Here is a 13,345-nt window from a genome sequence, read left to right on the forward strand (position 1 = left end):
AGTACACTATGATCAGAGCTCTGTCCTCAGCATCCACTAAGAAATAAAGGTCTGTGGTTGGCTAGGGAGAGAGGGGGCCCCCATGCAGGACTGATGATGAGATCTGGTGGCATTTGAGTGATACTCCATGAATGCCAAGTATCCAGAAATCTGAGGTCAATCCCAATGCCTTGCTAAGAACTAAGCTGTGGATGGAGGCCCATAGGCATATGCCTGTCCCTTGAGAACCTGTGGTGAGAGTCGAGGGCTTGAGTGCTCTTTGGCCTTTTACTCAGAATCAAGGCTGGGGCAGCTTGAGGTCTGCCCTTGAAATTGAATTATACTAGTCTTGAAAATCTACTTGGTTGTGAGGAAAGGCTACACCCACTCCCTATGAGAGAAAGCCTATAAGACAGTACCCTTGAAATGTAATCTCCCCGAGCCGGCAGGTCTCAATAATTCTTTGCCTTTCTCTGCCTTCTGCCCTCCAGGAAGGCGGCTAGTGATGGTAGAGGTATGCAGTGATGGACAGTTGCTGGGTGCCATGGCAACAGTCCTGAACCAATGGTGACTTGACAGCTCCAGCTTAGATTCTCCTGTGGTCAACTGCTTATGGGTATGGATGGTCCCGTTACAAAATAGGTGGTTTAAGTAGACTACCGAAAGACTTACCTCAGTGCTAGATTGAGGACAAGACAATGTCATGTCCCACCCACAGGGTAGTTTCCTATAGTGTGGTCTCCTGAGTGTACCACAGTATCCAAGGGGTCTCAAAAGAAAGGAGCCCAACTCAAGACCGATGATGAGATCTGATGGTGTCTGAGTGCTTCTCGATGACATGAACAGATATCTGAGGTCAGGCACAGAGAAACCTCAGCTGTGCTGCCTTTGGTGCTAGCCTATGGCCTAGGCGCAGGGAGAACAGGATTACCCTAATCAGTTTTCCTCCTGAAACAGACTGGTATTGTTTAGGTTAGGAAAAGTGGCTATAGGGAAAGTCGGGTTAAGTGGATAAGACCATGAGCCGTGCTTGTGTAGGGGAACAGCACAGCTTGGGACTCCAATAGTCATGTGGACAGACAGGGGGATGACAGGCTCACCACATGCCGGATGACATAGTGTAGAAGACAGAGAGACATTTTTCCCGGGTGTTGACTAAAAACTAGACAGCTTTGGAATCAGAAATTACAGGTGCAGCCTAGTCAAAGCTTAAGTTCTCTAACTGGGGAGGAAATGGGGTGGTGACCCACAGAGTCTCAACAATGTCTCTCCCTTCTCTGCCCTGTACCTTCAGAAGAGCTGACCTGACAGACGGTACCAGCTTTCTGGTATCTTGACCTGACTTTGTGTTCCCCTTGTGACATCTGAGAGCTGTTCTGACTGAGAAGCGACATCTTGATCTTCCTTGGCCACCAGCTTGTATGTATGTGTTGCGGAGGGAGAGTGTTTCTGCGTTAGTGCAGTAGCATCAGAGAGTTAGGCTATTAGTGCAATAGCTAGTCTTGATTTCTCAGGGTTTCTAATGGCTGCTCTTCAGGGGCTGCCACACAACATGTTCTAATACCCTATGATCTGAGCTCTGCCCTCAACACTCACTAAGAAATAAAGGTGTGCAGTTGGCGAGGGAGAGAGGGGGCCCCCATCCAGAACTGATGATGAGATCTGGTGGCATTTGAGTGATACTCCATGAACACCAAGTATCCAGAAATCTGAGGTCAGTCCTGATGCCTTACTAAGAACTAAGCTGTGGATGGAGGCCCGTAGGCATATGCCTCTGCCTTGTGGACCTGTGGTGGGAGTCGAGGGCTTGAGTGCTCTTTGGCCTTTTACTCAGAATCAAGGCTGGGGCAGCTTGAGATCTGCCCATGGAATTGGGTCAGAGGATGCTTCAAAATCTACTTTAATTTGAGGGAAAGCCACACCCACTCCCTATGAGAGAAAGCTTACATGACAGCACCTTTGAAATCTAAGAATCCTGGGCTATTCTTGGAAGCAAGCCTCAATATTTCTAATCCTTTCTCTGCCTTCTAACATCCAGAGAGCTGACCCAAGTGATGGGAGAAGTTTGCAGTGATGGACAGTTGCTGGGTGCCTTGGCAACAGTCGTAGCCAATGGTGACTTGACTGCTCCAGCTCTGATCCTCCTGTGTGGCACCTACTTATAGGTATGGAGGGTCTCATGATAACATGGTTGGTTTAAGCATACTGTGGAAGGAAGGTGGTAACTTCATGCTAGTATGGGGACTAGGCAGTGTGGAGCACCAGGACAGCACAGGCTAGTCTCCTACAGTGTGGTCTCCCGAGTGTACCACAGTCGCCGAGGAGTGAGCCATTCCTGAAGACTCAAGAGACAGAAGCCCAACCCAGGACCTATGATGAGATCTGGTGGCATCTGATTGTTTCTCAATGACAGCCATGAGAACAGATATCTGAGGTCAGACACAGAGCAACTTCAGCTGTTTTCCTTTTGTTACTAGCTAATAGCCTGAGAGCAGGGAAATCAGGATCATTTTTGTCAACTTTGCCCCTTAACCTGATCAGTTTCCATTAGACAAGGAAACATGGGTTCCAGAGAAACAAAGTCAGTTTAAAGTGGTAGGACCATGACCTAGGTCCTGTTGGGGAACAGCACAGCTTGGAGACTCCATAGGCATGTGGATAGATGGGGGAGATAGATGACAGGCTGACCCTTTCGAGGACGTCACAGCCTCTTCTTGGTCCAACCATCTTTTTTTCTCTCCAATGGCAAGAAATTAGTCTCTCCTGGAAAGAAAAGTTTCAGGTGCAAAGTAGGCAAAGCATAAGACCATTGGCTCCCTGACTGGGTACAACATTGGATGGTGACTCACACAGTCTCAGCAGTGTCTCTCCCTTCTCTTCCCTGTACTCCAGAAAAGCTGACCCAACAGATATTACCAGCATGCTGAGATGTAGGACCAACCTGTTATCATCGCTGTGACATCTCAGAGCTCTGCTGACTTCGAGGAGACATCTTGATCTTCCTTGGCCACCAGCTTGTAGGTATGTAGGGGAGGGAGAGTGTTTCTGCCTTAGAGCAGTAGCGTGAGAGACTTAGAACCTTAGTGCAATAGTTAGTCTTGATTTCTCAGGTTTTCTAATGGCTTCTCTTTACGGGCTACCACACAGAGTGTTTTAGTACTCTGTGATGAGAGCTCTGTCCTCAGCACCCACTAAGAAATAAAAGTGTGCAGTTGGCAAGGGAGAGAGGGGGCCCCCATCCAGGACCGATGATGAGATCTGATGGCGCTTGAGTGATACTCCATGAATGCCAAGTATCCAGAAATCTGAGGTCAATCCTGATGCCTTGCTAAGAACTAAGCTGTGGATGGAGGCCCGTAGGCATATGCCTCTGCCTTGTGGAGCTGTGGTGTGCTCTTTGATCATGTTACTCAGAATCAAGGCAGCTTGAGGTCTTCCCATGGAATTGGGTCAGACTGGACTTGAAAATCTACTTGAATGTGAGGGAAGGCTGCACCCACTTTCTTATAGAGAAAGCCTATGAGACAGCTCCCTTGAAATGCAGGAATTTTGAAACAACTTAGGTATTCTCAATATTTCTTTTCCTTTTTCTGCCTTCTGCCCTCCAGGAAGGGGACTCTAGTGGTGGGAGAGGTTTGCAGTGATGGACAGTTCCTGGGATGCCATGACAACAGTCCAGAGCCAATGGTGACTTGACAGCTCTAGCTCTGATCCTCCTGTGGGCACCTGCTTGTAGGTATGGAGCATTGTGGTTAAGCAGAGTATGGATAGACAGTGTTAACTTAGTGGTAGCTTGAGTACCAGGTAGTAGGATGACACACTTGCCAAGGAATGAGCCAGTTACGAGAGAGGGGAGCCCAGAACAATGATGAGAACCAATGGCATCTGAGTTTTTTCTTGATGACAGTTATGTCTAAAGAAATCTAAGGACAGGTACATAGCAACTTCAGCTGGCTGCTCTTCTTTAGCAAGCAAACATGGCTGGCAGGTAGATGAAGTTGGGTTAAATTGTGTAGAACCTTAACCTTGCATGGGGAACTCACAGCTTGGAAACTCGAAGGGGCATGTTGGGAGATTGGTGTGCTAAGATGCCAACCCTATGCAGGATGCCAAAGCATAGAGAGGTCCCAGCTCTTTTTCCTTTCAAATGCCAAGAAATTAGTCTTTTCTGGGAAGAAAAAGTACAGAAACAGCTCAGACAAACCCATCAGCCTAGATTACCTCACTGTGGAGGGCATGACGTGACCCACAGACTCAACAATGTCTGTCCCTTTTCTCCTTGGATTTATCAGGAAGGCTGACCTGGTTGACAGAGAACCACCACCCCGTCCCTGTATGTCCCAAATCAGCATATTGTCTCATGTGGAGTCTGGTTCAAGGTCTTGACAGGTATTTGTTAGTAATTGTAAAATTTACATGCCCATCGATTGTGAAACCAAGTCAATAAAGTGTATTTCAGTAGTACATGGGCTGTCATTGATAAGATTCCTCATAACACTTACACTAAGGGCGCAGTATCCCAGTTTCATAGAATGACTTCTCTGGTGCATGCCAGGAGTTGTCAGAATTTTTCCCTACTAGCAGGACTTCTCATTTTGTCTTTCTTTTTTGTTTTCTGCTTTTCATTTTCCACAATGGCTGATGGATTGATATCATCGCAGAAGTATCCTGTTGTAGAGACGTTCTCTGATCTCACTTTCTACACCACTACAACTGGTATTCACTGTAATTTCACATTTCGGGCTAATCATAGCAAAACCTCATGGTCATATTATGCAGTTCTTTCTAAGTGGCATGTGTAAGTGTTTGGTTTCAATTTTGAACTTAAAACTATTAATCTTCAAAATTGAAACCAAACACAGTCCAGCTTCCACATAGTTTTTCATTTCCTTTCCTATTTCATATTAAGCTTATCATCTCTATTTTATGTTGTTTTTTCCAGTAAATTTGTTATATATGTTAAAATCATGTTTAGCATATCACTACTTAAATGAATATTATATTTTGTATTAATATTCTAATTCATATTAATAATCATTAGTTTCTTCTAAATTTCAAGCCATAGTCACATATTACTGTAACCAGCTTAGACTGTCCATGACAATACTGAGAAAGTGCAACATGTTTTCTGGGTCATATCTCACTCATGAATCTTTTACAGCATACATTTTATACATACTGTACATTCTATGGTAGTTTGTGCTCCTCAAACATTAAAATCAAAACTTCATATGAGTCAACACATCTGCCACTGGGGAAAGTTGTAAGGAAAATAGGTTTGAGCACAACATTCTTTATAAATCCCTCCTACCCTGTCCTGAGTCAGGTCTGTATGGAGCAATTCCTTACTCTTTATTCTTTTATTAATAATAATGCAAACATTACATATTATGGCCAAGATTTATGTTCTAGAGAGTAACAAATTGCTCACTATATAGTTATGAATTAGAGATATCACTCTGTAGGTCAAAGCTGGAAACCATTGCTATTCTGTCTGCTTTTAAAAGTCACTTATCAACTGCTCTTTTTGTTTTGTTTCGTTTGTTGTTCCCCACACAGGGCCTTGCTGGGCTGATTACAGACTTTCCTATTTTTAATGACTTCATCAAGGTAAACATGGGTAAAAGTCAAACATTTTTGTCTATATTTTGGTTAGCATGTCTGTATTTTTACAAAGCATGAAATAGAATCCTATAGGTCCACTCCCACATTGTTAATTGGGGTGAAGACGGGCTTGTGTACTGACTAAATATGATGTCTGAGCATGGTTGATAGCACATGTGTTCATATTGCTGTGGACAGTAATCTGAATGTATCAGAGAGCTGCTCTCCTGTTGAATATTTGTGTTCCACAAGCATTGCTAATGCATTATTAGCTTAGCCAGTAAACAGTGTCTATGAGAATGAGGAAGGGTCAAGCCATTTCTGGACCAATGATGATAGTTACCAAGGTATGAGAGAGATGACGAATAACACTTGTCTGAAGCTCAGAGGTCCAACCCAAAAGATAGGTGGGTAACAGAGATCCTTGAAGGACAATGGCATGTTTTTCTTTTGTGCTCTGTTCTGTACTCCTCAGAACCTGTACTCCTAGGGTGATTTCTGCATTTTCCGTGGTCAGCAGTGGAACATTTGCATCTCTGCATTGAGCTTGTGGCAGTGTGAGTACTAGTTACTATTCCTGCTTTTTATGTGGTTGTTGAAAGCTTGCTTACTTCATTATTGAATAGTATATAATCGAGAGCTGTTGAGGCAGAAAGAGGACAGATTCCTATATAGTAAGCCCTTGACTCCAGCACATGCCCTTGGAATGCATGCTCAAAACCACAAATAAATATATTCAATGAAAATATATTTTAACTATGGTTGCATTAAGCCAAATGTAACTCCTGACACCAATGGACTTAAATTGAAATAGGACATTGAGGTGGCCATGCTTGATGAACATAAACTCCTCATTGAAGGAGACAGATTGAAGTAAACTGCTTCTTTATAGAGTAGTGGCTTTCAGTCTGTTTCAGTGCTTGGAGGAAAAAATAGACTTTCTGTTTTTATTAGTGAATTAGTGATTCAGTTAAGAGCCAACATAAAAGTTGAAGCGAGGTAGGGTGGATTGATGGTGAGCATGGGTAGTATGAATCCAGGATGCTGTACATGTGTCTCTGGGTCCCTCCTGCAGCAGATTTGCTCTCTGGCTTCACCAGTTTCATACCAATATTTTAATTTCTTGAATGGTCAATAAGTATAGAAAACAATGAAGATAAATGACTGAAACTCTATTCACTTAGGAACATGAGTATCAAGGCAAAAAGAATCCCCTTCATACACTAAAAATATGGAATCCTAAGGGAAGCAAGTAGCATCCAACCCTTTCTGTGTATGGAGGAAACAATCAATATCAAATACCATTTTCTTGCTTTGCAGAAAGTTTGAAGATATTCATTTTAGAAGACAATAGTGTAAATGTTTTTAAACTATGGTAACTTGCATGAATAACTCAGATGACAAATAATCATCAAAGAGAAAGCATAGAAGTTTTTTTTCAGCAAAATTTTGTTTGTCTGCTTTCCTCAAACTGATGTTCTCATGTGTCTTGGCATGTTTATCTATCTGTGGAGAGCCTGGGACAGATATGAGTTCTAGTGCTCTCTCCTTTGCTGCCTTCTCTGTAAGTATTTTATTATTCTCTCCTCTCCTCCCTTCTCCCCTCCCCTCCCTTCCCTTCCTCTCTTCTCCTCTCCTCTTCCCTCCCTTCCTCTTCTCTTTTCTTCCTTTCTCTTCTCTATACTCAAGGTGGACCATGAGATTAGACAATCATCCAAGGGTCAAGGACTCCATTTGCACTACACTGAGGAGGCCAACAAGACCAGCGTGAGTTACAGCATTCTCCTTGTCTTGGTTTGAGTATTTTAAGATAGTGTTTAAACAGTGTATAGTGTAGTTAGTAATGACCATTTGAATACCAATGATTGATAGGGGGACCACATATAATTGTCCATTTGTCATTCAACTATGTTAACTAATATGAGTAGTTACATGATGGACATAATTACTGAAATTCCATGTACAGATTAGGAATTACTAGACTCTCATATTTAACTTTTTGTGGGGGTGGGGGTTTCTAGTCATAGTGTTTATTATAATTAAGTAATTAATAGGGATAGTAAAATAATTGAAGAAAAGGAGAACTAATCTTGGTTGATGATGACCACCGGTGGCATTTGAATTATACATGATGACTTCGAGTCTGAAACACCAAGATTTAACAGAGAAGATAAGTGGATCCATGACAATTGATAGCAGTGGTGTCATTGTTTTGTCCTCTGGTTTGCTCTGCCTTCCTTAGAATGGAATTTCCTAAGGTATCTATTCACCTTCAATGGCTTCCCGCCCATCAGTTGCATGTGATGATGATGTGAGATCTGCCCAAACTTCTCCTAGTTTTGATGGTTTGTGGAAGGTTAGTTCCTATGTTACTAAGAGGTGAAATATATTCACACTAGGTTTAGGGTAATAGATTATTAATATATGAAGTTAGTATAACATAGTACATTAGATTACACGTAAATATTAAAAGGAAGGTAGTTATTGAATAACATACGTTTATGTTCACAATATAGACATAAGTGAGAACAATAGGGCCAGTCTTGGATTGATGATGGACATTCATGGAACATGTGAGCTACAAATAGTGACTAAGTATCTGAACTCTATTATAAAACCCAGATGTCAACAATAGAGGGCAGTTGACTCTGGTCCTTATATATATTTTATATATATATATAATATAATAAATAATATATATATATAACAAATATATATATATATATATATTTGGATGAGTGCAAGAATCAATAAAGTATAGTCCAATTATAAAAATACATGATGAGCAAGAAATACTTTTTAGCTCAAATAGGATTATGCATATCTGCCAATGATGAAAGTTACAACATAAAGGATAGCTATTTGAGTATCTGAATCATTGCTAAACTGGCCATTATTTATTTAAGAGCTAATTAAATAGATACTCTCTGTGTCTAAAGGATTAGTAGGGCTAAGTAAGTGAAGATCATTATCAGAGGTCAATAACAATGTGTTAAATTTGCCTTTCTTGTTTCTGCTTTGTACTCCTTAGGTCTTTGCTGACTGGAAGAGGCCTCCATGGGCTAGGAACTCTGCTGATGTCATGCGTGGTGCTGGGAAGACCACTGTGAGTAATGGCTTGGACTCTTTCTTCAGGTTTGCTGGTTTGCTTAGCAAACTGAATGTGTGACATTAAGGATGAGCGTGACATTAAGGATGAGTGCTCTATACCAGTGAGAGCAAGAGATAAGAGTGGAAGTTGTCACATTATTTCTAAAACATTAGTGATGGTTAAGATTAGAACACTTCCACACAGATTAGGAGAAGCCAGAATAGCAGAAAGGAACAGCCACGATTGATAATGACCACTGGTGACACATGAGTCACGTGGATGACTACATGTTTGGAACTTTGAGATCAACTAAGGAAGTAATATAATCCATTCAAGTGTTCCTGTAGTAAGACTACAGGACCGTATAAGCTGTTCATCCTCCCTTGTTATAAATTCCATTTTGTTTTATAATTGTATCAATGTAAGAATCAAGCCATCAGTCTTACAAATCAGTGAAAATGAAATGGGTGAAGCATTTTCCAAGACAAGAAATAGATTAGTATGTACAGAATATTATGCCACCTTAATTTTTTTTAATTTTTTTTTTTTTTTTGCCAATGATGACATGGACAATGTAAATTACAATGTCAACATTATGAGAGAGTTTGAAAATGCCATGTTTTTAAGCAAAAAGAACATTAAATATACTCCAAAACTGGTGGGCCTAGTGGCTAGTGGTAGGTGAGAAATGAAGGCCATTACAGGGAAAGTCTTGATTTTATTATCTTCTCTGCTCATTAGTCCCTAGAATGGACACACTGTGTGATGGGAACATCCTCCATGTCCTCCACACATGAGGAGGGAGCTTTGTTTCTGCTGCACGGATTCTGAATGGTTTTGCTTAAATTCACAAAAATATTCATAATTCTGTTTTGAATGATTTGCTTAAAAATACTCATGCTGATAGGTGGTTCACATCTTTAGTCCCAGCCCTTTATAAACAGAGGCCTCTAGAGGTAGATCTCTGAGTTCAAGGCCAGTCTGAGCTAAAAAACATATTCCAAAACAGCCAGAGCTCCACAGTGACACAGACAAGCAGAATATTCACATGATTAGTAAAGACCAACTGTATCCCATTATTGATAATTGATGGATATTGAGTCTTCTATTGGTTATACATTTATGAAAACCTGAATCAATTACTATCAGTATAAGAATTCCCTTAATATAGATTAGGAATATCAAGTATGTGCTTGGCATTTTATGAATCATAGGGCTTTATACTTATTTCTGTGTATCAGTACCTCTGAATAGGCAAGGTATAAAACAGTGAAGTAGATAGTCAACCTTGTATCAGTGACTACTGCTGATAGACTATGATTATGTACAATGAACTTATTTACATATTCTGAGGGCCATTCCAAAGTTTGCATCACCCATTGTCAGTGTTAGAAGTGATGACATACTTACATACCAGACATGTAGTACAAAAAATACAGTAGAGTTCTTTTTGGTGTTTGTGGATATACATTTTTATGATCGTTCAATATGTGAATAATTAAGCATATGAACAAAAACAGTGACTATTGTTAGGCATTGTCCATTTATAAAAAATATATGATGTAAGAGAACCTAGAATTTACAGTAAAAGTAAAATGTAAAGAGAAAGCTGCCCCTCTTGCCTCTGTGGCTCAAGTGTAGACAGTGTTATTAATAGAGTGCTCAAATTTTTACAGGAGCTTATTTGAAGTTATTCATTTATCTTCTTATAAAACTAGTGATTTCCTGAGTCAAAAAGCTGTAAGGCTAGAATGAAGAGTCAGCATGTCTTACTTCTCTCACATTCTTTGTGATGTTTGTCTCCAAGTGAAGGAATGAGGTGATTGATGAATCTGTCATGGTCATGGCCTCTGCACTTTCCCAAGAAGAAGCACATGCTGAATGTGAGTTGAAGCCACCATTCTTATCTTGGTTTGTATGGTTTGCTTAGGATAATCACTGTACTATTACAAAGTGTGTTGTATACCTAAAAAATGGCTAGCACTATGCCAGTGGGTATTAAGGAACTTATACAAAGTGCTCTATTAATAAGACATGCATGTAAAACATAACTGATAAATAGACAAACCAATGCTGTAGTAGCTCTGTATGCAATTTAAGAGTATGTATAAGGTCTCTTCATCTTATGCTCTTTGTGGATATGACATTAGTAGGGATATGATAACTTACTCAACAGACAGTGGAATAAAGACTAGATTTTGATCAGTGATAACTCTGGTGGTGTGGCCATCATGAATGAATGCATATGTGGAATTCTTAGGTCCAACCCCAAAGATGAACAGTGCATTCTTTATTTCATATGATCCTCTTGGTCAGTCCTCAGGGACTGGAACATATTCCATTTTAGAATTTGTTTCTATGCATTTTATTATACTTTTATAATTGGACCATTGTGAGAAGTAGCAAACAAATAAACAAAAAATATAAATTAGGTGATGGCAAAATAAATATACATTATAAAGCAAAAATGCCATCAGTAGATATTGGAATGAGTGTGTGCTGATACTTGCTTGGCTATGTATTGTTAGTGTATAAATTATCAAACTTTTCTACTCCTGTGCTAAGAAGGAGTTCAAAATTTTTCATTTTTCTTTTAAGGAAAATAAAGTAAGTACTCTTTCACTTAATGATTGTTATTAAAAGGTGAATGTAATACTCAGTAGACGAGAAAGATAGCAGTTTCTTTGTCATTCTTTCTGTTCTTTGACCCTTAGAGTAGACTAATGGTGACCCTGTGAATACACTAATTCCAAGGAGAGTTCAAGGTTAAGTATTACACAACATTCTAGTCTTTGTATAGTTTTTTAATGCTATATTCAAATATATCTGTCATGATAGTATTCTATATCATTATTTAATTGCAGAACACCATGTGCAGTCCAGTTTCTAATATGTGATGGACATGAAGCATTCATATTCATATATGTACAGTCAATACATGGAAAGATGAGCTCAATGATGGTCAGACAGAATTTGCAAATAAGCCTATGGCTGATTATAGCAAGAGCAAAGGCAATTATCCAATCACAGACCTCTTGGGTTTCTGTGAGCCATACTACTTAAAAGTTGCCAATAGTAAATTAATGAATTAATAACTAAACAGGGTAATAATGTAAAGAGACCAGTGTTCACCTGGTTCATTACAACTCCCTGTGTCATCTGAAATTGAATTTGTGTGCATCTGGAGCTTTGGTCCACCATAGAAGGGATAAACCACCACCACCCCTAAAGTTGTATTGGAGACAGGGATTAGCAAGATATGAGAGTTTTGTCTTTGCTTTTGTTAAAATGTTTTTGAACCTAACACTACAAGCAGTTCAAGGAAAGAATCAGTAACCAAATATATAGTTATTAATGAGTAGGAATAAACCATATTCAACTATAGCAATATTTTGCATGGCAAGAAGACATTTCTATGCACTAAAACCATAGCTGTTGGCAAGGTAGAAGTCCAATGACATAGTCTGTTTCGGTGGCACAACTGATCCTGTTTGTTTGTATAAGAGAAATCAAATAAAAGACATGCCAAATTGCCTAAATGACTGAGTAATCAAAGATTGAATATAGAGACCAATGCAAATGAGGTCTCACTCTTGGTAATGACTTCCTTTGCTCTGTATTCCTGAAAGAACAGAATTGTGCTGACACTTTTCTCTTTGCTCAGATTTGAGGGTGGGTCTGTATGTCCTAAGTGTAGAGACCCCTGTGAATAGTGTCAGTTGAGATTGTGGTCTTGATGTTGTTTGTAAAAAAGCCATTCACACAAAATTATGTCTTTAAAGTGTGACTGAGAATCATTTAGAAGACATTCTGACCTACTTGTAAAAATGGGCTTAATATAAACCATTTTACATTGATCTGCGCGTGCATACAGCAGTGATGTTAACTCAGAGTAGAACTATTCTTATGAGAATAATTATGCAGGAGGATATTAAAGTTATCCAAGGATCACAAGTTTTTGTGATTCTCACGTGACTATAGTAGATGATCATCAGTACAGGTACATGTTCAATAAACCCCTGAAGACATGAATGAAGAATACAAGGAACAGTCTGAGCTCATGATGCTGGTTCTGGGAATTTAGGAATTATAAACTACAAAAAGTATCTGGAACAGGAACTTCCAACATAGTAGAAATCTAGTTGTTCTTTCAGGGGAGAAAATCTGTAGAAAGGTCTTAGGAATTATGCATGGATCCTGGGGTGACTAGAAATGTGCCCATGAGAATTAATGAATAGAATGAAAGAGATAAATATGACAGAGGAAGCCACACTCCAACTCCTAGCTCATGTTACACTGAAAGAACACTGGCAGTGTGTGAAGGGATAATAAATGGATCAACAGGCTTTCACTGTTTCAAGGAGTCAATAGTTACTGGTGGCTAGGTGTGCATATTACTCTGGGTTCATTTTGAGTTCAGAACTCATTGTATCATGGCAAATACCCCCATCATTATCAGGAAATGACCCCAAAGTGCTCACTAGACACCATCTCAAAGTTACAGAGTCTCTGTCACTTTGTCAATTGAGCAACATGCCTATGGCTGTATTATCTTTGCCAGTGTCTTACATGTGTGAAAATAGTGAGTTTATCATCATAAAGCAAGGATAAAAATCAATATCTAACTAGAAAAAAAACATGGGGAGGTAATAGCATTTCTTTTTTTTTTTT

The 13,345-nt window shown here is 39.7% G+C and overlaps 1 long non-coding RNA gene, 7 other non-coding genes and 1 pseudogene across 26 annotated transcripts in view; all 9 read left to right on the top strand.

The window, feature by feature from the left end:
* Positions 1–13,345, top strand: part of LOC116079627 — a 57,148-nt gene that overhangs the window by 15,598 nt on the left and 28,205 nt on the right. For 14 of the 19 annotated variants that reach the window (XR_004114086.1, XR_004114101.1, XR_004114087.1 and 11 more), the window contains 7 exons: positions 471–2,144; positions 2,872–3,000; positions 3,588–4,695; positions 5,539–6,140; positions 7,273–7,939; positions 8,615–8,689; positions 10,482–10,557. This is a non-coding gene — a long non-coding RNA (uncharacterized LOC116079627). The remainder of the gene's footprint in view (positions 1–470; positions 2,145–2,871; positions 3,001–3,587; positions 4,696–5,538; positions 6,141–7,272; positions 7,940–8,614; positions 8,690–10,481; positions 10,558–13,345) is intronic. The other 5 variants (XR_004114098.1, XR_004114089.1, XR_004114092.1 and 2 more) reach the window with 5 other exon arrangements.
* LOC116081274 lies at positions 87–161 on the top strand. Its single transcript, XR_004114786.1, has one exon. It is a non-coding gene; the product is annotated as a small nucleolar RNA SNORD113/SNORD114 family (small nucleolar RNA).
* On the top strand, positions 772–840 carry LOC116081293 (annotated as a pseudogene).
* LOC116081281 lies at positions 1,625–1,699 on the top strand. The gene has a single exon (XR_004114792.1). It is a non-coding gene; the product is annotated as a small nucleolar RNA SNORD113/SNORD114 family (small nucleolar RNA).
* On the top strand, positions 2,345–2,419 carry LOC116081284. Its single transcript, XR_004114795.1, has one exon. It is a non-coding gene; the product is annotated as a small nucleolar RNA SNORD113/SNORD114 family (small nucleolar RNA).
* Positions 3,221–3,295, top strand: LOC116081278. Its single transcript, XR_004114789.1, has one exon. It is a non-coding gene; the product is annotated as a small nucleolar RNA SNORD113/SNORD114 family (small nucleolar RNA).
* LOC116081294 lies at positions 5,906–5,978 on the top strand. The gene has a single exon (XR_004114800.1). It is a non-coding gene; the product is annotated as a small nucleolar RNA SNORD113/SNORD114 family (small nucleolar RNA).
* LOC116081282 lies at positions 7,674–7,745 on the top strand. Its single transcript, XR_004114793.1, has one exon. It is a non-coding gene; the product is annotated as a small nucleolar RNA SNORD113/SNORD114 family (small nucleolar RNA).
* Positions 8,914–8,984, top strand: LOC116081283. The gene has a single exon (XR_004114794.1). It is a non-coding gene; the product is annotated as a small nucleolar RNA SNORD113/SNORD114 family (small nucleolar RNA).

This window comes from Mastomys coucha, unplaced genomic scaffold (genome assembly GCF_008632895.1).
Source record: "Mastomys coucha isolate ucsf_1 unplaced genomic scaffold, UCSF_Mcou_1 pScaffold6, whole genome shotgun sequence".
NCBI classification, from domain to species: Eukaryota; Metazoa; Chordata; class Mammalia; order Rodentia; family Muridae; genus Mastomys; species Mastomys coucha.